Source organism: Ambystoma mexicanum, chromosome 8, assembly GCF_040938575.1.
Source record: "Ambystoma mexicanum isolate Mex_15411 chromosome 8, UKY_AmexF1_1, whole genome shotgun sequence".
Classification (NCBI taxonomy): domain Eukaryota; kingdom Metazoa; phylum Chordata; class Amphibia; order Caudata; family Ambystomatidae; genus Ambystoma; species Ambystoma mexicanum.
In genome coordinates this window covers 1192102027-1192125565 of record NC_090929.1, presented here as the reverse complement: position 1 = coordinate 1192125565, position 23539 = coordinate 1192102027, and positions in this window count along the sequence as shown.

Below are 23539 nucleotides of genomic sequence, written 5' to 3'. Positions count from 1 at the left end.
GGGTAGGTATAATCGTTCTTGGAAATACAATAAGTTGTCCCTTACTGCAAAGTCCTTTCCCTGCAGATGCCAATTCTGTATGTCTGCTGGAGTTACAAGTTGCCTGGCTTTATCCTTAACTTCCTCTATGGGTTCTGTGGCGATTACACCCAGAATTCTTTGTTCGGGAATGATTGGTACAGGTTTAGGGTTGACCAAGTGTTCTTCCACTCCCATCCGAGAAAGGGCATCGGCTTTACCGTTCTTTGTACCAGGTCGATAGGTAATTATGAAGTCAAACTCTGCAAAGAATAATGCCCAACGGAGTTGTCTAGAGGATTGGGCTTTTGCGGTCTTCAAATATTGCAGGTTTCGGTGATCCGTAATCACAGTAACGGTGTGTCGGGCCCCCAGCAGATAATGCCGCCAAGCCTTAAAGGCAGACTTGATAGCCAGAAGTTCCTTGTCAGTAATCGTGTAATTGATTTCAGGAGGCGAGAATTTGCGGGACCAAAATGCCACGGGATGCAACTGATTGGTTACCGGGTCCTTTTGTGATAGAACTGCCCCCATTGCAAGGCTTGAAGCATCAGTTTCCACGATGTAGGGGAGTTCGGGGCGAGGGTGTTTTAAGATTGGTGCAGAGATAAATTTAGTCTTCAAATCCTGGAAAGCTTGTTCCGCCTCGGTAGACCATTCAAAACGTTTGTTTTTCTTTAACAAGGCAGTGATGGGCTGGACTATTCGAGAGAATTCGGGGATAAACCTGCGGTAAAAGTTAGCGAAGCCTAACATGCTTTGCACACCTTTTACGGAGGATGGTGATGGCCATTTGAGAACTGCATCGACCTTCTTTGAATCCATACGCACTCCGCCAGGTGATAATATGAATCCCAAGAATTCAACTTCAGTCACGTTGAAAACACATTTTTCCAACTTAGCGAAAAGTTTGTGTTGACGCAATCTTTCGAGGACCATTTTCACGTGTTTCCGATGTTCAGATTCCGATGAAGAATAAACGAGGATGTCGTCAATGTAAACAACAACACATACATCTATGAGCTCTCTGAGGACATCGTTCATAAAATATTGAAAGGCGGCCGGGGCATTGCAAAGTCCGAAGGGCATGACCTGATATTCAAATAGCCCATAATTGGTGCGGAAGGCCGTCTTCCATTCATCGCCCTCTTTTACTCGTACCAAGTGGTAAGCTCCTCTAAGATCCAGCTTTGTATATATGCATGCTTTTCTGACTTGGTCCAGGAGTTCAGGGATCAAAGGTAACGGATATCTATTCTTAACGGTGATCTGGTTCAGGGAGCGATAATCGATACAAGTTCTAAGGTCTCCTTCCTTTTTTGGAACGAAGAACAAAGCTGAAGAAGCAGGGGACTTGGAAGGACGAATAAACCCATTTGCCAGGTATTGATCCAGGTATTGTCGAAGGTGAAGGTTCTCAGGCTCGGTGAGGGCATAAATTCTACTACAAGGAGGAGTAGATCCAGGTATCAGGTCTATCTGGCAGTCATAAGACCTATGAGGAGGTAGAGAGTTAGCCTGATCCTTCCGGAAAACATCTTGGTATTCTAGGTATTCGGGAGGTAACTGGGGAGTCTCTGAAGAAATTGCGGCCAGTGCAACACCAGGTGGAGGGTGACAAGTAGAGACACATTCTGGAAACTGGACCGTTCTTGCTCGCCAATCGATCAGAGGATTGTGTTTCTCTAACCAAGGTATTCCTAGAATAATCTGAAACTGAGGGGCCTTGATCACATCGAACACGATCTTCTCATGGTGTCCATCTTGACTTACTAGCGTCACCTCTTGAGTGGTATGCGTTACTGGCCCGGAGGCTATCTCCGTACCATCCACCGTAGTAATGACGTCCTTTACAGCCTTGGGACAAAGAGTTAGATTCATCCTCAAAACCATTTCATGATCCACATAATTGCCGATGGCACCGCTGTCGACGTAAGCTTCAATTGCATGTAATCGATCCGGATTATCAGGGCTAATGAGGACCATAGGTATCACGAAATGCGAGGTCACGGAACTGGTTTTCACGCTCGGCAAGAGGACCTCTATTCTTGTCGGGCGAGGTTGTTTCCCTGCTCAGAGTTTGTAACTTTGGTAACTGCAGCTCCTACTGCCTTCTTGGCAGGTTTCACCGGACAGTCTCGAAGAAAGTGCCCTGAGTTTCCGCAATATAGGCATAATTGCAACTGTTTCCTCCTTTCCCGCTCCCTTTGTGTTAGAGGACCTTTCAGACCCCCTATTTGCATGGGTTCCCCAGAGTCTACTCCTTTGGAAGGAGTTGGCGGTTTGGAAAATACTCGAGCATCAAACTTGGAACGATCGGCCTTCCTGTTCTGCAGCCTGTGATCTATTTGAACGACCAAGTCTATATAATCCGAACAGTCTTGTGGGGGATTCACTACTTGGGCTAAAACGTCTTTGAGCTCTCCACGTAGACCTCTATAAAACAGCGTAATCCTTTTGTCCTCAGGCCATTGAGTTTCCACTATTAGTCTATTGAAAGATGCAATATAAGCCAAAAGGTCTTGATTACCCTGTCGCAACGAAAGAAGCTCATTGTCCAAGGCCTGCCCCTGTGAATGTCTTGCGAACAGTTTTTCCATACTAAGCTGAAAGGCTTGAAAATCATGGAGAACCGGATCATCTTGATTAACTAGAGGGATCGACCAGTCTGCCGCATTGCCACTAAGGTACGAAAGTACAAAAGCTACTTTTGCTTGATCAGTTGGAAAGGCTGCTGGCCGGCATAAGAAGTGCAACCGGCACTGATTGATAAATACTGCAAACCTCTTTGGGTCACCAGAAAATCGTTCGGGCGGAGCCAGAGGTACATTCCCAGGTAGGTTGATCTGCACTGGATTCATAGAGGATGTTGAAGGAAGATTTGCCCCTGATGCGGGTAACGGGGTCTGTCCGGCTTGTGACTGTAGCACTTGTCTAGCAAGATTGTCTGTTCTCTCCTTGGAAATAATTAGTTCCCTTCTTAGAGCATTCGTTTCCTGACGAGCTGCATGCACTTCTGCCCTTAGTTCCCCAAGTAACCGGGCTAGGGGGTCAGTATCCGAGGTTTCCATAGCGCCTGGGCGAGAGTTTTGCGGTAGGCTTTGCGTTCTGTAACGCTCACCTGATTCTCGCAGAGGTGCCGGTCTTGACTGGGCGACTACCGTATCTTCAAAGGTGATGTGTAGCACCCGGTTGGCTCTTTGGGCTGGACCTCTGTGCACTGTATGCCTGACGTGTAGAGTAAGATGTCTGCAGATAGAAAATATGGGGTTAATGAACTGGGGTTATTGGGGTGTCCCTATCTCTTTCCTCTTCTCCTCTCCTGTAGACCCCCAAAGGTTAACGCTCTCACCTTAGGTAAGTGAATGCCGAGCTCTCCATCTGCCTCGGGGCAGGGTGCTGTAACCAGTTTCTTCACTGGATAGGTAGCGCAGGCCTCTTGACTTCAGAGGACTGCTGTCCGTCATTTACTGCACGAACGGTAAGTTTCGAGTCATTCAAATGTCTTTAAAGTCTTTAGTAATGATGTCTCTTGTTTTGCAGGGTTCCGGCGATGGCGGATGACGGGCTGAAGTGAGTTGAAGATGGAGCCCGTGAGATGAATAGAAGCGCCTGGAAGCACGTAAGTAAGCGCTTGTTGCCTGCTTCACTATGCGCTCTAACTGTCTTTTTATTTTGCAGGTACGAGTTCGGAGCGGCTGCAGGGTGCTGGAATACCCACTGGATTAGATGTGGAAAGGAGTAATGGCACGTGAGTATTAAAGTTCCCCAATGTCTTTAAACGCACCTTGTTTTGTCTTTCAGATGCGGGATGCAGCGCCGAAGGCCTCCGGAGCGTGCGAAGAGTTGGTAAACTTTTGTCTTTCAGATGCCGGAATGCAGTGTGAAGACCTCCGGAGCGCACGAAGAGTAGGTAAGCCTTTGCCTTTCAGATGCCGGAATGCTAACCTGTTCTTTCTTGTCTTTATAGGTGTTGCTGAAGACTGGATTCAGGATGGTAAGCCTTTTTCCTTAGGCCCAGGACCGGATGCAGAAGACACGATGAGCGTTCTGCTGCAGAGGTTGCAGAATAACGCAAAGCAAGATTCATCCACCGGGTGTGGTTTAAATAGCCTCCTGTAGTGCTTAGGTGTCTCCTTCCACAGCCACGCCTATGTAAGAAAAGAGTTCCTGGTAAGAAAAGAGTTCCTGCCTTCCAGAAGAGTTCCAGTGTTCTGAATCTAGGGAGTGGCTCCAGCCCCACCCAACAGGAAAAGTAGTTCCAAACAGAAGAGGATCAGAGGCTCAACTGGCAGGCAAGTAAGCAGCATGGTCTGCTGAAGGTAAGTCCACCCAAGCATTATGAGCCCGGCGCTTCCAGCGCTGGGACTGGGCATATTTATGAGCCTGGTGCCACTGGCGCCAGGACTGGGTCCAAAAGGTCCCAATTGGGACTGGTTGGCACTCGGAACCTGGGTTATGGATCTGCTTCCAAGGGAGTTGGGAAAACCCTGACCTTTTGGAAGCAGAGATCATGACAGTAAAAGACCTAGCATACATACTTGCAAAGAGAAGAATCGCTATGGGGTGGAAGGCATGCCATAGACCAAGGATAGAAGTATGGTGGAAAGACCTACAGAAATGGGCCGAGGCTGAAACTACAGTATGGCAAGAAGTAAGTAATTTTGGGCGGGGTAGGAGGAGGCTGAAACCTTGATAACCTGGAAACAACTAATAGCTGAGTTATTTGGGCCCATGCAAGACTGGTCAAGTGATCGGGATCCAACAGAAACCATGGAAGAGGAATCCCTATTGCAAGGCGAAGAAATAGAACATGAAGGAGAGTAGGCTCGGAGGGGGGGGGAGTGGGAGAAGCAGCGGACATGGATGAAGCGATGTATATTCAAAATGTTACTATATGCACTGCAAGTTTGGTTTGTGTTGTTTGTTGAAATAAAATCAATAAAATTGCTTTAAAAAAAAAAACTGTGTTGCCTTGAACTTGGGGAAGGGAACCCCAAGGATGTATGGAACTGGTTTGAACTTGAAAAAGGAAATCTTGAGACTTTTGTGGAACGTTCTTGAACTTGGGGAAGGGAAGCTGAAAAGGAAGCTAAGAGCTGGACGATTCTCAAAACTTTGTGTTGCACTATTTCTTAAATTTTTGACATTGCTTCACATTGTTTAGCCTTAGTTGTGAGGGCAAGGATATGTTGTGGGCACAGACAGACATTTAAGTTGAACTCTTTGACTCAGACTTTCCTTAGTTTTGTTCAGGTAGGGAAATCCCACCTTAGCATAGGACAAGCTAGGCCTTCTACTATCCTGACATTTCATTTAATAAACTATTTTACTTTGAACTTTGAATCTGTTTTCTGTGTCTTGCTTCATGATGCCTTCACAGTAATCAGTTAATACAATTCTGAAGGAGGGTCAAGCTGACCTAGAGTTGTGTTGAACATTGAAAGACTGAAACAAGTACAAGTTGCTACGTTGAAATATTGGTGTTATGCTCTAAACGATTAGGTAAAGGAAAACATAGCATAAACACTAACATGGTTTCCTCAGAACCAGTAATCAGAAGAACGTGAGAGCACCCTGAACTGGATGGACCCCAGCCGGCCTATAAGACTGGGAGTCTCCAAACAGCCCTTTAAGATGAGCAGCAGCACCCTTGAGATAGATGGGGATGCAGATTCATACTCTTGCACCAAATAATAATGAGAACTCAATAGTTTGGCAAAGGGAGTCCGTTTAATGACAAGTACAAAAAATGGGGAGTTCAATGAACATCAGCAACTGCTCGATCTTCCTTCTCGGTTAAACTCCAATTAATTTCCGAAAAAAACACAATATTTATACCAAAAACTCATCATCATTGACACGTAATCTTAAAAACCTAACATGCAACGTGATTGGTTATAGGAAGGTAACTTTAACATAAGTACTACATCTGTATATGGTAACGGTAAGAGGGGACTGGATGATCAATGTCAGGTGGGGCAAATAAGCCCTTCCTTCAAAATGGCCACTGTAAACGTCATTAAAAGTACGACATCTCATTGGTTCTACTAACTATTTCTACTAACTATAGGACTCTAGATTACACAGTCCACTATGATTGGGTTGGCATCAACCCCACTCATACTTTTCCACTTGCGCTTAGCAGCATGCAGAATAGCCAGCCAGGTGCAGGGAGTTAGTCTGCACCCCAGCTTCCCTCCAATTATGTTACAATTAATCATCACCTCAGTGGTCATGTGTCAATTACTTCTTTGTAGTTTGGCCTTGAGTCTGCTTCTTGGTCTGGGAAAGTTAAGGAGTATGGGTATGGCAGGGGTCCATGCGTAGGTGTGAAAGTCGCATCCCTTCCTGCCTGCCTTGCCACCTGATTCAGACACTGTGAAATCGGCCTCTTCTTCATGCAATTTTGTGTATTTCATTTAATTCTGCCAGTCTTCTAACATCTGTGGCTTATCTTGACCTTTCTGAACAGGATACTCTGTTATTTTTCTTCTTTAATTGTATCCACTGTTGGCCTATTCCAGCCGATACGACCTTGGCTTCTTGGCATGGTTACCTTCAGCTGGGTTTCTCTCCGTTTTAATTCTTGATTTGTTTGCTGCAGCACTCTTCTCTTGAGAACTTTAGTAACCTTTGTTCAATTCTGCTCATGTGCGTAGTGGATTTACACTCATCTATAAAGTGCTTTTGAGGTAGATATATGTATAGTTGGCGCTTGCCGCAATCTCTTTTACTACTAAGCATAAGCAAGCTTCACAATTTCTTTACTTCTTGCGGTTTCTTGCATCTGTACATGTTTAAACTAACTTAATATCTTCATCATGCATATGGCATACGTTTCTGCATCTTGATATCAATTTCTTCATCTTATGCTCAGGTTGTCACTTATCCATGGTATCTCATCTCTTGTCAGTATTGTCAGGTCATTATATCTTCTATATGCGCGTCTGTCCGATTTCTCATGATGTCAACATTCGTCTTCCTTTAGTATCTTCTTGGCTTCTTCGGGTATTACATTCTGACAACCGTCATTATGTCTTGTCTGTAGATATGGTTTTCTCAATGGGTACCTTACTGCCCAGGTGTTCTTAGGTGTCGGTACTTCAATAGGTGCTGTTATTCTGATAGGCACTGGGCAGAGCCCAACTGCGGCTCTCTGCTGGTTTATCTGTTCATCATACATCACATATTTTGGCGTGAACTTACCTGGCACTTCAAATGGGGTGGCTGGAGTGTGGATGACTCTTGGCACTTCCTCTTCACTCCCCCCTCTGGGCGATTCATCGACCACTCTCACTTCTTTCTTTGCACTCACTTTCCTGTCATCCTATGGATCTAGACATCTAGGTCTGCAGAAATGTTCCTTTGGGGTCCATATCTTTATTACTCCCTTCAAACATCCTGCTGTTCTTACATGCTCGTCTTTGTTCCATGTCATTAGTTGATATTCTCCACTTGGATTGCAATAGATCCATTTTCCCACATATTTTCTATGTTTCTTCGGATACCTAAACTTGGTTCCTTCTGGTGCATAAATGCTGGCCTTCACAAAGTCTCTTATTTCTTCATCAGTCAGGTCTTTGGGCTTCCACCCTGACTCAACATCAGTCATGATTTTCATCCCTATGGCCTTTTTCGCAGTTTTCTGGCACTGGGAGATTATTATCTTGATAACACAGAACCCAAGCAATATCATCACCAACAGGGCTCCTAGGAACTTGAATGCATCTGCCATCCATTGTGGAACCCATGAAAACAGTGATCCAAACCAACTGTCATCATCAACTTCGTCAACTTCATCAATCAACTGGTTCTGTAGTTTTGTCAGCATATCTATAGCTTATGTTAAGGTTCCATTTTCGTCATCGTGTGACGGTATAAATGTGCAACATGATTCTCCGATTTTTGCACAAACACCTCCATCCATAGCTGTGATCATGTCTAGGACATATCTGTTCTGGAGAGTCATTAGTCGTATCACTCTTAACTCTTCCTTGATTGCATTGAGACCCTGTATGGTTGTGTTGATGGTCTGCAGTAATTCCCATCTGGTTATCTGCAACCATTTAGTATTTGCTCCAACCTGAACTCTTGGCATCAGGATTGTCATGAACACTGATGAGGTCAAGCTGAACAACCTGTGTGTGTTCATGTGGGATTGCATGAAAGGCTTCTTCTGATTTGGCAGAGAAGTAATTCTCTCTCTTCACTCGGCTCATCAGTTCCACAGATCTCTTTTTCCTCATGTGAGCATCTGCTTTCGGGAAACTGTCAATATTCAGATCACTTTTTGGAATCACCAACGCTGGAACATTGACATCCACCAATGTGCATATACCTCTCCAGTTCTTCGGCAATCTGATATATGCTTTGGATCCACATGCCCAATAATTATCCATGATCACTGCAGTACCATGTACCATTACTGGAGCGTCAAAGACTCGGCAACAGTTCTGATTCTCTCCCATTTTCCTTGTGCCATTATTCCTGAAGCACAGTTTTGAATTATCCAATGGCACTATCTGTAGAGGTCAGGAGAAAGCAGCTCAGTGGCACATCCACTGAGCTTTGGAGACACATGTTTATGTAGTAAATACTACTTCAATTATGATATAGCTTAGATTTGATTCTGGGTATGTAATACTTCTTTGGTGGTCAATCATCCATGTGGAGACCCCCGTTGTTTATTTGTTATTAAATCACTTATGCGTTATTCATTTGCAATTTTTCTTTATTGAATTCATTGTGGCAGAAGCCCTTGCCGATGCATTTCGGACAAAGTCCTTCCTCAGGGCGAGTTTCTAAAAAAGGACATTAACAATTCGGGCTTAGCTACACCCCAGATACAGTCAATTTAAACAAAACAATCAAATCTGCATGATATCTACGTTCGTAATGGTAATGTCAGGTTACATGCAAACAAAACAACACCTGTCCACTTGCTATGTATTTTTCTCTGTAGTTTATATCTACAATTCACACGCTGCGGTAGCCGTGAGCTATTTTCAAAGAGAGCTTCTGTGTCATGTCACGTGTATGTCAGCCAAAGTATATTAAGCTGAGGAGCAGTTTGAACGGTTGCTCATTGTAGTAGAAGCATTCATAGAGATTCTGGAATGAAATAAGCAATGATGCGCTTGACTTTTGCCTGAAAAGTCTATTCATTTTGGTATAATAACAGTAATGTATTTACACACTGTTATGTGTGAAAAAATAGGAAGATGCATTAGTGCTCTTACCTCATCCGACAACCGGTGAGGTATACCATTGATTGGATCTCTCAAGCGAGTGTCAGGGCTGTATGTTTCGTCCGACTCATACTATCTAGACAAACGACACGTATTTTAATTAACAATACACTCGTTTCCACTGAGACCGCGTGTGGTTATATGGGCATAATTACCAAGCTTGCCTGTTTCTTCTTCTCTACCGGGTCGCGCGCAGCGTTGTGGTGTCTGGGGCAACGGTTGTTTCCCCTGGCAACAGAACGCTGTGCGTAGTGACACGTGTTTAAATGTACCACGTCATCACATTGATTACGCGATGATGTGGAATGGTAGTTCAAACGACATTGGGAAATGTCGTTCGGTGTTCATCGACTAGTGAAACCGTGTCAAATAACCAAATAGCTAACTCAAACCCATTGGTGCGTTGTGGCAGTATAATGTTTAAAAGATCATATATAACCCAATGTAGTAAAACGAAATGTTAACAGTGCAGCGGTAAGTCAAAGCGTATTATATTCAGTGCAAGAAAGTGAATTCTAAGTATATGGTCTATTAGACTGTCTGAGCATGACCTATACATTTATGCATACACAATTTGCACTCTCTACCTGGATACTAATGATTGTTAAAAATTAAAGAGTCGGATTACTTCAATCCGTATCTCTGAAAATGAAACGCATCAACATTACTTATCAATTTCATTCGTTAGTTTGACAGATAGTCTCCATACATGTTGTACTTGCCTAAAGTTACAGGATGGTACAATTATGTGCTAACAATAGTTAAGATGTAATCAAGACTCGTGTCGGTCCCTATGCATCTACCCCAGATATTTATTATGACGTGTATACATAGTTGAATCGTCCTGGCTTAATTGCTCATTGGCTCCTATTGCCGTGTGTTATACATTTAAATTGCTTTGTGCATATTTAAGCATGTAAATGTTGTGGCACAGTATGTTGTTTCATTGCATGTGTTGTGGCTTGTATCACATGATCACTCCAAATCTATCTGTAGGGGTCCTCCTCTGTCCTCGATCCGTGTTAGCAGTCTTGTAAGTCTTGGCCATAATGGTTTGCATATCATCTCTGCATTTTCAATCATTTCTTTATAGTATCCAATGATCATCCATGCTCTGCAGATCACTACTCCTTTCTTCCATCCTTCTGGTGAAAGCACTGTTCCCCAGATTTGCATATGACCTCTGTTCTTCCATCTACAAGCTTCTTCTGGAGTTTTTCCTTGAACGTTCAGCTTTTTGTTTGTTTCTCTTCTGATCTCCGCTCCTTTAACTCCAGGTTTCTCATATCGGATCACAATGTTCTTTGTTTTGCCATTGTTTCTCGTCTTTATGTCTTGGACATAATCATCTTCTCCTGGATCAGTAGCTTCAGTTGCCCATTTGAGTGAAGCATCACTCCCCATGAACTGGCCTCTGGTCGTGCACATTGCTATATGTGACAGACAGTGTGCTGTCTGCACATCTATTTCAACAGCTACAAAGATTTTTGACCTCCCCATGCTGTACAGTAGGAGTGCACACACAAAGCATTCTTCCTCTGAAGTTCGTCTCCCAACTTCCTTCATATGTGGGTACCATATGTTGTTTCCCCAAGTGTGCTGTGCTCTCCAGGTAATTGTTCAATTCGTTATTGTCTTCTTGTGTGCTTCTTCTAATTCTTAGGGTCTTCCTGTAGTTTGCTATGACCACATCGTTAAACACATCCGCATAGCTTCTTCTTGCTGGAGGATTCTCAGGTATCTCCATCAATGATCCAGGCATGTTCATCTGTATTATTTGAGTAGGAGGAAGTCTGGTAAGTCTTTCCTTGTCTTCCTCTCTCTTTTTGGCTCTGTTTATGAACATCCCTATTGATTCTGCCATTATCTCAGCACTTCATTGTATTGCAGGACTTGGCTTGACCCTTTCATCACTGGATCAGACATGCTCGTCGGTGCTGTCTCTGTTTGTTCCTTCTCTAGAGTCTTTTGTCTCCTTAACAGTTTCTTTTCCATGTGTCTTCTGGCACCCTTTGGTAAAAAGCTTCTTGTTGAGCTCTGTCCAAACTCCCCCCATTTTCTGGAATGTGATTCTGCAGTCATTGACACTAGAACAGGTGTGTATGTACTCATTATTTGTGTACGTGTACCTTTCATCGACCCCTTCTCGGGTTTAATTTGCCGACCCTGTCTCATGCGTTGCAATTCATTTGTTACTCCAAGTTTCGTGCGTGTGTCATTATTTATCACATCCATCTCACGTTCAGTCACTCTATCATTCTTTCTAGGAACTGGAATGACTATGTAAGGTCTGGGTACCTTTGTAGGTTTCATGCGTACATCATTAGGTGGGTGCACAGGAACCTGAATGCTTTGTGCACCAATGAAAAATGCAGTTCTAATTGTCAATGACAGTAATATCATAGTGAATACTATGCAAGTCTAAATAATACATTTATAGGTTAGTTTACAGCATTTGTTCCTCGGCCAATATGAATGTCTCTCCTCATGAGGGAGGACAAGGTTACTGTTCTGGTTTCCCATCTCGATCATCTAAGGAAGCAAAATGAACTCCTTAATACATGCTAAATATTGCCACTTTGTCTGGATTCTACTGTCTCTGCATGCAGGTCACAAATGCTGGACTGCTTATACTCTTTGTCTGAATAATAGACTGTCTCTTGTCTCTGGAAACAGTTATTTTTCTATAAACGAAAGTTCCAAATGAGGCAATACGTTCAAGTCTTTAATTTGCGTGTTCAAAATAGACCAGTTCCCAGTCAATGCCTCTTATCTGTTTCAATCCAGACGACATGTCGTTCCTTTGTTGTCAGCATAAATAAAAGCGAAGTTCTTGGCAACACCTTCACAATCTGTCCCTCAAAGGAAAGTTTACAATCTTCTCCTGTGATTCTGATGCTGACTAGAAAGTTCGACCTGCATCACGATTCCATGAAGGAGTATACTGAGATGTGTAGTGTTTGCTGGGTCTCTGATGAAATTGAGGACATCAACACTGGCATGTCTCCCCACAAGTTCTGGAAAGTCTTCAATCAAGCAGAAAAACACATTGCTAGCTAGTCTGCTATCTTCTTGTGACAGGGACATTTGTCTTGTCCTCGCTGTACTCCGGGAGCAAAAGAAACTGCTCTGCAATCACTGTGAGCAGCCTCCTTATTATCTTTTCATTTTCAGGATCTTGAAAAAACTCTGTTATGCTTGTGATTCTTCCCACCAACGACAGGTATGACCTCAGTACTAACTCAAAATAGATCAGAATGTCTTTGGTGAGGTCACTATTGCGTAACACCATAAGTCCAAGTAGGGCTTCTGTGTCGAAAGAATCAGGATACTTTATTCTCTTCCAATTGATGTAACCTCGATAAAAAATTGGCATCTCTTTTCTTATCAAGGCTTCAGTGTGCCCCAGTCCAAAGTTCAAAGTCAACAAGCTATTTTGTGGCTTATACGCGCAATTCCTCTTCATCCTGCAACTAGGATGCACAGATTGTCTGTGTTTTTATGTCTTTTTTCCCTTTATTTTGCTCAAAGGAAGTGTCCAGAACTAAGCCAAAACTTTGCATACAAGTTCTTTGTCCTTGCTTTGCTGGTCATGCGTCCGTCTTCCTCGTCATGGATCTCGTCTGCACGTGCTGTGGTTTTCCCCCATTGTCTGTAGTCTCTTTGCGTTGGGGTGCAGGCAGAGGGTCTTCTCCGATGTATGGCTTCATGTCACCCAGAAAGATCCAAGCTCTTCATCCCTCTAATTTGACTGCAGAGGGTGTAACGTCCTCCACTCCAAAGGGACTGTTGAACCTCGGCTCGTCACACTTTTTCCTCATGTGATTTCTCACCAAGACCATGGAGGAATACGTAAGTCTGGAACTTGGTCTGTTGTAGTATCTCCTTCTGTGTTCTGTGCTGCCCTGCACCCTTCTTGTCATCGCTGCAGCTGTCCTCAAATTAAAGTAAGACAAGATGTCATGCAATTCAAGTAGTTTTGCATTTCCAATCCTAAAAGTTCCCCTGTTGGCTGAGCATCACATCTAGCTCTATTTTGAGGTGTCAATGGCGTGCGCATCCTTCTGCCTGTCACGATTTTGTGCGGCGTGAGATGATGGTCAGAACCAGGCTGTTTTCTGAGTGATTAGAGTGCCAGTGGTTGACAGTTTAGCCATCCCTTCTTCAGAGTAAGCTTCAACTTGGCTATTCCTTCCTTTAACAAGCCGTTGAGCTTCTCGCATATGCCATTCCCTTGAGGATGATACGCCAAAGAAAACTTGTGCTTTATACCAAGCAACAAGCTAATCTGTTCAAATACTGCATTAACAAAATAAGGACCATTGTCTGACCTCATGACTTCACACACTCCCCATCTGGGAAATACCTCTCTCACCAGGAATTTGGCTGCACAGGTAGAGTATGGGTGTGTACATGGACCTGCTTCTATCCATCTAGAGAATGGACACACCCCAACAATTAGATACCTGTACCCATTACATACTTGAATCATATCAGCATAATCGATATGCAAGTGCTGAAAAGGCCCATTAGGCCTTGGGATAACTCCTCTAATCACACGTAGTGTATGCCCAGCCGTGAACTGCTGACAGATTATACAGTTTACCATAAAAAATGCAACGTGTTCTGCCAAGTTCGGTATGAACCAGTCTTCGGCAATTGTTGCTGCTAGATTCTCCTTCGTCATGTGCGCTGGATAGTGTAACTGTTCCAGTGCTATTATTAATAAGGCTATAGGCATCACCGGTTTACCAGTGCTGTCTTGTCGCCACAAGCTCTCGGAGGGGTTTAAACAACACCCTTGTCGCTTCGATAGGTTCTTCTCCTCCTGTGGTACTTCCCCTTGGAGCTCCGCTAACCGAGTTTTTGCCATATTGCTATAGCCTTCAGGTTCGCTTTGTGCAACAATCATTCTCTCATGCCCATCAGTTATTTCCACATTCATTATTATTTCGTCTTTGGTTGCCACACGCTTGACTTCCGTGTCTGCTGCTTGATTTCCACGTGAGATAAAATCTGCCCCTTTCGTGTGGGCAGCGCATTTCACGACCGCTATGGCCACTGGGAGTTGTAGTGCCTTAATGAGCCTGTCCAATAAGGCTGCGTGCTACACTGCCGGCCGCTCTGAGGTGCCCCTCCTTTTCCGGCACGCTCGGCCTGCGTGCACTGTCGATGTCACATAGGCAGAGTCACTGTACACTGTTACTTCTTGGTCTACGTGATTCTCGAGTGCGAATATCAACGCCAATAATTCTGCGGCTTGTGCCGAATAATGTGAGGGTAATCGTGCACTAATGAGTACTCGTAACTCCCCATTTGCCGTGTGTTTCATCACAGCGGCGCCTGTATATCTCTGTGCATCATTTTGGTCAATCCTCGAAGACCCATCAATGAAGACGATTGCACCTTCAGCTAATGCATTTTCTTTCACTCTGGGAATCTCATCATAAAATTCTTCATAGTTCGCGCAATCATGTATTGGCTCTCCTTCAGTGACTGGCTCCGCTATAAACATAGCTGGGTTCACTATTTTGCATCAAACTATTTTAATCGTTGGATTTGATATGACCACTTCATAAGCAGAAGCTCTCTGAGATGTCAATGTGCCTTTTGGTTTCTCTAAAATGGCAAATAATGCGTGCTCGACGAAAAACGTCATTGGGCATCCCATCACAATAGTTGTAGCCTTTTCTATGGCGAACGCTGCAGCAGCTAAACTTTGTTTGCACGGGAAGTGACCCCTCATCACGGGGTCTAGATTCCCACTGTAGTATGCCAGGGGCTTGTACCCCAACGTGGTTCTCTGTGTGAGTACTGCTGTCATAACACTGCCATTCATGTGTGAAAACAGGTAGAATTCCTCTGCATAATTGGGAATCCCTAAAACTGGTGCCGTGCAAATGGCCTTTTTTAGTTCAACAAACCCTTCTTCCATGGTGTCGGTCCACATGATTTTTTCTTTCGTTGCCTGTGCTTTCTTTAAGGCTTGTAACAAGGCCCTGGTATAGGAGCTGTAGTCAAAGACCCATGCCCCGACATAATTACATAACCCTAGAAAACTCTGCATTCGTTTAATCGTGTGCGGCTTGGCTGTTTTTGAAATGGCTTCAGCCCTTTCAGGGCTAACCTTTTTCCCTTCATGTGAGATCAGCTGGCCTATGTACAGCACATCTTATTGACAATACTCTTACTTCTCTGTGTCAACTTTATATCCTTTCTCAGCCAGTATAATCAATAGCTGAATAGAATTGTTTCTGCACTTATCCTCCGTAGGGCTGCAAATTAGAATGTCATCCAAGTATTGCAAGACAGCACTTTCTAATGCAATATTGCTTGAGTCCATCTGTAGGACTCTGTTGAAAATCGAAGGAGACTCACAGAACCCTTGAGGCAGCCTTGTGCTTTTCAGATGAACTTTTCTGAACGTAAACAATGTCAAATCTTGGGAGTCTTTGTGCAATGGGATTGAGAAAAACACATTTTCAAGTCAATCACTGTGAAATACCTTGCTTCAGCGGGTATATTACATAGGATCATGGACGGGTTAGAGACTAGAGGGAACTCGGCCTCGACTATCTGGTTTATTGGTCGTAAATCTTGGATTAAACGCCAAGACCCCCCTTCGATTTTTTTATTGGATAAACCGAAGTATTGGATGACAAATCTGACGTCACTAAGATGCCTTGCTCCATCATGGCAGAAATTGTCTTAAAAATCCCTTCATCTGCTTCCCTAGACATGGGATACTGTCGTGCTTTTGGTAAAAATGCTCCTGGTTTCAATTAAATCTTCACTTCTCCGACTCCTTATTTAGTAATCCTACATCATAAGGGCCTGTAGTCCATACTGAGACAGGCACCTTTGCCATGTCGTCATCAAAATATTCAGGATGTTTTCGTGCCAGCATCATTCTCTGTGGCACCTCTCTTCTGATCATTTTCACCCAATAAATGAGATTAACCTCAACTGTGATCTCATCTTCACCTATCTGCTCTTCAAATAGATTGTCATCAGCGATGTCAGTCAATCTGTAGCCTTCCCCAATGGCGATTACTGCGCACCATTGTCTGCCTTCATCATCATAACCATCAAGCAAAGCCATTTTTCCTCGCACTATAGCTGCTTGTATTGTCAAGGGAAACACTCGCCCCTTTTCCTCATGCATAGGTATTCTTGGCCTGAACAGAAACTCATCTAGGGTTCTCATTTTTTTGTCTGCAAGAGCTGGTAGGCATGACATTAATATACACACTCCATATGTGAATATTTCTGGTTCCAATGGAATAACTCTCATAGCCATTTGTCCTGCGTCTGCTCTAATCATTTCACACATGTTCAAATAATGCATTCCTGGAGTTGAACATACTATGCCCTTTTCTGTGAACGAGATTGTCATGTTTAACTTTGTCATTAGATCTTGTCCCAATATATTCACTGGGGTTTGCCTTGAATATAGCAGTGGCATGTTCATGTCACATTCTCCTATGGAAACTGGAAGTTCTTTCATAAAAGGAACATGACTTGTTGCTCCTGTGAAGCCCTGAGTATTTATGGCATCGCCGGACAAAGGAAACTTGCCTTCACGTATACACGAGCGTGTCGCACCCGTGTCAACTAAGAAAGAATATTCCTTATCCCCTATACGGACATTTACCCTTGTTTCCTCATGAGGGTTCGGTGTCACTGATAGGATAGAACACATCAGGTCCCCCAGTGAGCTGTCCTAGTCCATATATAATCTTGTCCCATTCTGAGTGAACGGATTTCCCCCGTCACTTGTGGTAGCCCTTATTCTAGAGTTCAGTATCTGTAGTGTACCTGTTATTTGTGACAGTTGCATTGGCGACTGTTGAGACTGTCCCTGTGGAAAATGTGTCACATTCTGTGGTTGCAAACTTTGCTGTACTCCCGGCGAATGCTGCTGCACTGTGTGATTTTGCAGAACTCCATTTCCACCCTGCTGCGAGAACGTAGGTGGATTCACCATCCCTCCTCTTGTGAATTGGTCGTTTTGCACCATGTTTTGACTTCTGCATGTGCATGCCAGATGCCCTGTCATCCCACACGTCCAACATATTGGAGGTGGTCTGATTATTTCCCCATTTTGCATATCCTGGTTTCCGCTTTGCATATTTTGAAACCCTCCTTGATTGTTTTGAAAACCTCCCGGATTACTCTGCCATCCTCTTCCTCGAAAGCCTCTTCCCCTTTGATTATTGATCTGCTGTGTATTAGATCCGTCTGAGTTAGTTTTCATTGCCCCCTCAATGGCATACTTAGATAATTCTTTCTGCACCAATTTAGCCTCTTCATCTTTTCGTGCGGCATCCTTTTTGCAATTCTTCTCTTGCAGCAGGCTGCAATAGTGTGTGATGGTCAACTGTATTTCAGACCATGGCTTAGCCTCAATCCCTACCAATTTCTTGAGCTGTTTCTGTACCTGTTCTGGCAGCCCTTGGCATAATATATGGTAAAACACGGGTATATATTTCCCCCAAGATTCACGAGTTTCCAGCACCCAGGCGTCTTGGAAATTATGAATGTAAAGCAAAGGATCATCTGACTCCTTCATTTTACATGTCATTATAGCTACCATATCAGAAGTGTCTAGGTATAGCACTCGAAGCGCTTTCCATACCGCGGTTCTGCAATTGTTAAACAGCGCTCCATCATGCGCAGTATTAACTGTAGTCACTCCAGGGTAACCTGCATGTGTCCACACATCGTCAGCTCTATCACCAAGTATGGCAATTAAAAGACCCTTAACATCCCCTATAGCTAACGTGATCCCTCCCATCATTTTTTCGAACTCATGTATCCATTGTCCGGCTCCCGATGTCAACATTGGGAGCTTATTTTTTAGGTTTTCTCTATCCATGTGTGGCCAAGGTATATATTGTGGCCTCGTTCCTCCTTTTTCTAGTAAAGGGAACTGTGACACATGACACTCCTTTTCCTCTCTCATCATTTTCCTGTCCACCACAAGGGTAATATTCCTGTATCGCCGTCTACCTGGCAATGTCCTTAGTCTGCTCACATAGGGTGGTGGAGACACCCCCTCGACCGTGTGATACTCCTTCATGCCGATCTGATTGTATGGCTGACTCTGATGTCTTAGGTGCAGACCCACTAGAATCTGACTACCTTAGTCCTTTTCTCTTAGAGAATCGTTTTTCGCGTCTTCTTTTGTCTTCACATTCTTCTCTTTCTGCGTCCGATATTGTCTGCGCCCAACTCGTGAAACTTTTCTCATCCTCCTCATTTCTGTGTAGAGTCAGCCTGTCTAAGGACAGCTATTTATTTCTGCTACTTCGGGAGGCGTCCTCAGTATCGTACAACTGAGTGCTCTCAAGACGCTCGTCCTCTCCTATTCTAGCCCTATCTCATCATATATTCTATTGACCGTCTCTCTGATGCTTCTGGTATCGAAGTCATCTTCCATATTTGCCCTAGATGTGCTTGGTACTGGATCGTACTCAGGAAAGAATTCTTCTATATTTTCCCAGTCTACTACTGGATCAGGTTTTTTAACCTCTCTTTCCAGATATTCAAGATCCTGTGCTCTCTGTCTTTGCTTACGTTCCATGTCATCATCAAACTCTCTATGCTTCCTTGCTTCCTCTCTGACCCTATACAGCTATGATGAATGATCCATACTGTGGCCCTCTAGGACAAATGAGGTGCAAAGGGGTACGTGACAAACACTGACCCCCGCTGTGTGAAAAATAGCGTGTGCGTGTATTTCGGGGTGTGCGGGAAGTTCCACACGCGATTAGCCTGGGCACGTGTATTTCGGGGTGCGCGGGAAGTTCCACACGCGATTGTCCTTGGTACGTGTATTTCGGGGTGCGCGTGAAGTTTCACACTCAATTTCAGCAGTCTATGTGTATTCCAAGGTGTGCGGGAAGTTCCACACGCGAATTTGCAGGGTACGTGTATTTCGGGGTGCGCGTGAAGTTCCACACGCGATTTCAGCAGGGTACGTGTACTCCGGGTGCGCAGGAAGTTCCACACGCAAATACAGCAGCCCACGTGTATTTTGGGGGTGCCGGGGAGTACTACACATGAATTGGCCGTGTGGGTCCTCCCAGGTGTTCCCTCTACACCCTCCACGGCCCCTGCAGGCAGCCCACACCACAGGGGACTACCCTGCACCCCTGCACATGTCCTGCAGGCAGCCCATCCACCATGGCCATGCCCCCCAGCCAACCCACATGTCACCTTGCACTTCTGCCCACCAACGCATGTCTCCCAGAACCCCCAGCCCCCAGCATCCAGAGGCACCCTCCACCAGGCCCCCACTCATGTCCAACTCATGTCTCCCTGCACCCCCACCCCCCAGCAGTCAGGGGAACCCTCCACCAGGCCCCCACTCATGTCTCCCAGCACCTCCACCCCCCAGGATCCAGGGGCACCCTCCACCAGGCCCCACATCATGTCCAACTCATGTCTCCCTGCACCCCCACCCCCCAGCAGTCAGGGGCACCCTCCACCAGGCCCCCACTCATGTCTCCCTGCACCCCCACCCCCCAGCATCCAGGGGCACCCTCCACCAGGCCCCTACTCATGTCCCCCTGCGCCCCCACCCCCCAGCATCCAGGGGCACCTGCCAGCAGGCCCCCACTCATGTCTCCCTGCACCCCGACCCCCCAGAAGTCAGGGGCACCCTCCACCAGGCCCCCACTCATGTCCAACTCATGTCTCCCTGCACCCCCACCCCCCAGCAGTCAGGGGCACCCTCCACCAGGTCCCCACTCATGTCTCCCTGCACCCCCACCCCCAAGCATCCAGGGGCACCCTCTACCAGGCCCCCACTCATGTCCCCCTGCACTCCTACCCCCCAGCATCCAGGGGCACCCTCCACCAGGCCCCCACTCATGTCCCCCTGCACCCCCACCCCCCAGCATCTAGGGGCACCTGCCAGCAGGCCCCCACTCATGTCCAACTCAGGTCTCCCTACACCCCCACCCCCCAGCATCCAGCGGCACCCTCCACCAGGCCCCCACTCATGTCCAACTCATGTCTCCCTGCACCCCCACCCCCCAGCAGTCAGGGGCACCCTCCACCAGGCCCCCACTCATGTCTCCCTGCACCCCCAGCCCCCAGCATCCAGGGGCACCCTCCACCAGGCCCCCACTCATGTCCCCCTGCACCCCCACCCCCCAGCATCCAGGGGCACCTGCCAGCAGGCCCCCACTCATGTCCAACTCATGTCTCCCTGCACCCCCACCCCCCAGCAGTCAGGGGCACCCTCCACCAGGCCCCCACTCATGTCTCCCTGCACCCCACCCCTCAGAATCCAGGGGCACCCTCCACCAGGCCCCCACTCATGTCTCCCAGCACCCCCACCCCCCAGCAGTCAGGGGCACCCTCCACCAGGCCCCCACTCATGTCTCCCTGCACCCCCACCCCCCAGCAGTTCAGAGCACCTGCCAGCAGGCCCCACTCATGTCCAACTCATGTCCTCCTGCACCCCCACCCCCAGCACTGTGGGGCACCTGCCAGCAGGCCCCCACTCATGTCCAACTCATGTCTCCCAACACCCCTACCCAGGGGCACCCTCCACCAGGCCCCCACTCATGTCTCCCAGCACCCACACCCCCCAGCAGTCAGGGGCACCCTCCACCAGGCCCCCACTCATGTCTCCCTGCACCCCCACCCCCAGCAGTGCAGGGCACCTGCCAGCAGGCCCCCACTCATGTCTCCCAGCACCCCCACCCCCCAGCAGTCAGGGGCACCCTCCACCAGGCCCCCACTCATGTCCAACTTATGTCTCCCAGCACCCCCACCCCCCTGCAGTCAAGGGCACCCTCCACCAGGACCCCACTCATGTCCCCCAGCACCCCCACCCCCCAGCATCCAGGGGCACCTGCCAGCAGGCCCCCACTCATGTCCAGCTCATGTCTCCCAGCACCCCCACCCCCCAGCAGTCAGGGGCACCCTCCACCAGGCCCCCACTCATGTCTCCCAGCACCCCCACCCCCCAGCAGTCAGGGGCACCCTCCACCAGGCCCCCACTCATGTCCCCCTGCAGCCCCACCCCCCAGCAGTGCAGGGCACCTGCCAGCAGGCCCCCACTCATGTCTCCCAGCACCTCCACCCCCCAGCAGTCAGGGGCACCCTCCACCAGGCCCCCACTCATGTCCAACTCATGTCTCCCAGCACCCCCACCCCCCAGCAGTCAGGGGCACCCTCCACCAGGCCCCCACTCATGTCCAACTCATGTCTCCCTGCAACCCCACCCCCCATCAGTCAGGGGCACCCTCCACCAGGCCCCCACTCATGTCCAACTCATGTCTCCCAGCACCCCCACCCCCCAGCATCCAGGGGCACCCTCCACCAGGCCCCCACTCATGTCCAACTCATGTCTCCCTGCACCCCCATCCCCCAGCAGTCAGGGGCACCCTCCACCAGGCCCCCACTCATGTCCAACTCATGTCTCCCAGCACCCCCACCCCCAGCAGTCAGGGGCACCCTCCATCAGGCCCCCACTCATGTCTCCCTGCACCCCCACCCCTCAGCATCCAGGGGCACCCTCCACCAGGCCCCCACTCATGTCTCCCTGCACCGCCACCCCCCAGCAGTCAGGGGCACCCTCCACCAGGCCCCCACTCATGTCCAACTCATGTCTCCCAGCACACCCACCCCCCAGCAGTCAGGGGCTCCCTCCACCAGGCCCCCACTCATGTCTCCCTGCACCCCCACCCCCCAGCATCCAGGGGCACCCTCCACCAGGCCCCCGCTCATGTCCCCCTGCAGCCCCAACCCCCAGCATCCAGGGGCACCTGCCAGCAGGCCCCCACTCATGTCCAACTCATGTCCCCCTGCACCCCCACGCCCCAGCACTGTGGGGCACCTGCCAGCAGGCCCCCACTCATGTCCAACTCATGTCTCCCAGCACCCCCACCCCCCAGAAGTCAGGGGCACCCTCCACCAGGCCCCCACTCATGTCTCCCTGCACCCCCACCCCCCAGCTTCCAGGGGCACCTGCCAGCAAGCCCCCACTCATGTCCAACTCAAGTCTCCCAGCACCCCCACCCCCAGCAGTCAGGGGCACCCTCCACCAGGCCCCCACTCATGTCTCCCAGCACCCCCACCCCCCAGCATCCAGGGGCACCTGCCAGCAGGCCCCCACTCATGTCCCCCTGCACCCCCACCCCCCAGCAGTGCAGGGCACCTGCCAGAAGGCCCCCACTCATGTCCAACTCATGTCTCCCAGCACCCCCACACCCCAGCAGTCAGGGGCACCCTCCACCAGGCCCCCACTCATGTCCCCCTGCACCCCCACCCCCCAGCAGTGCAGGGCACCTGCCAGCAGGCCCCCACTCATGTCCAACTCATGTCTCCCAGCACCCCCACCCCCGAGCAGTCAGGGGCAACTTCCACCAGGCCCCCACTCATGTCCAACTCATGTCTCCCAGCACCCCCACCCACCAGCAGTCAGGGGCACCCTCCACCAGGCCCCCACTCATGTCTCCCTGCACCCCCACCCCCCAGCATCCATGGGCACCCTCCACCAGGCCCCCACTCATGTCCCCCTGCACCCCCACCCCCCAGCATCCAGGGGCACCTGCCAGCAGGCCCCCACTCATGTTCAACTCATGTCCCTCTGCACCCCCACCCCCCAGCAGTGCGATTGGCCTGGGTACGTGTATTTCAGGGGTGCACGGGTAGTTTTACATGCAATTTCGGCAGGGTACGTGTATTACGGGTCCGCGTGAACTTCCACACGCGATATCAGCAGGGTACGTGTATTACAGGGTTTGCGTGAACTTCCACAAGTGACTGGGCCTGGGAGAGTGGGGTACGTGTATTCCTGGGGTGGCCGGGAAAATTTACACGCGACTGGGCCTGGGAGAGCGTGTTACGTGTATTCCTGGGGTGGCCGGGAAGATTTACACGCGACTGGGCCTGGGAGAGCGTGTTACGTGTATTCGTGGGGTGGGCGGGAAGATTTACACAGTCGCCTACAACGCGCCAAAAAAGACGGTCCAATCCGGAAACACGTACGCCAGCATGAAGCAGGCGCACGTCGACTCGCAGGAAGCAGGCGTACGTCGACCCGCGCAGCATAAAAGTGTGCGCAAACAACAAACAAGACCAGACGCCAGGATGAATATACCGTTCCTAGCAGCAGTGGCCGTGGGATACCGCAGGAGGAGGAGGAGGAGGATAGTCAGGGCCAGAATCTTTACACCCAGAACCAGCCTTTTTGGTATGCCTGATGACCAGGTGTATGCGAGGTACAGGTTTCCACCTCACATAATACT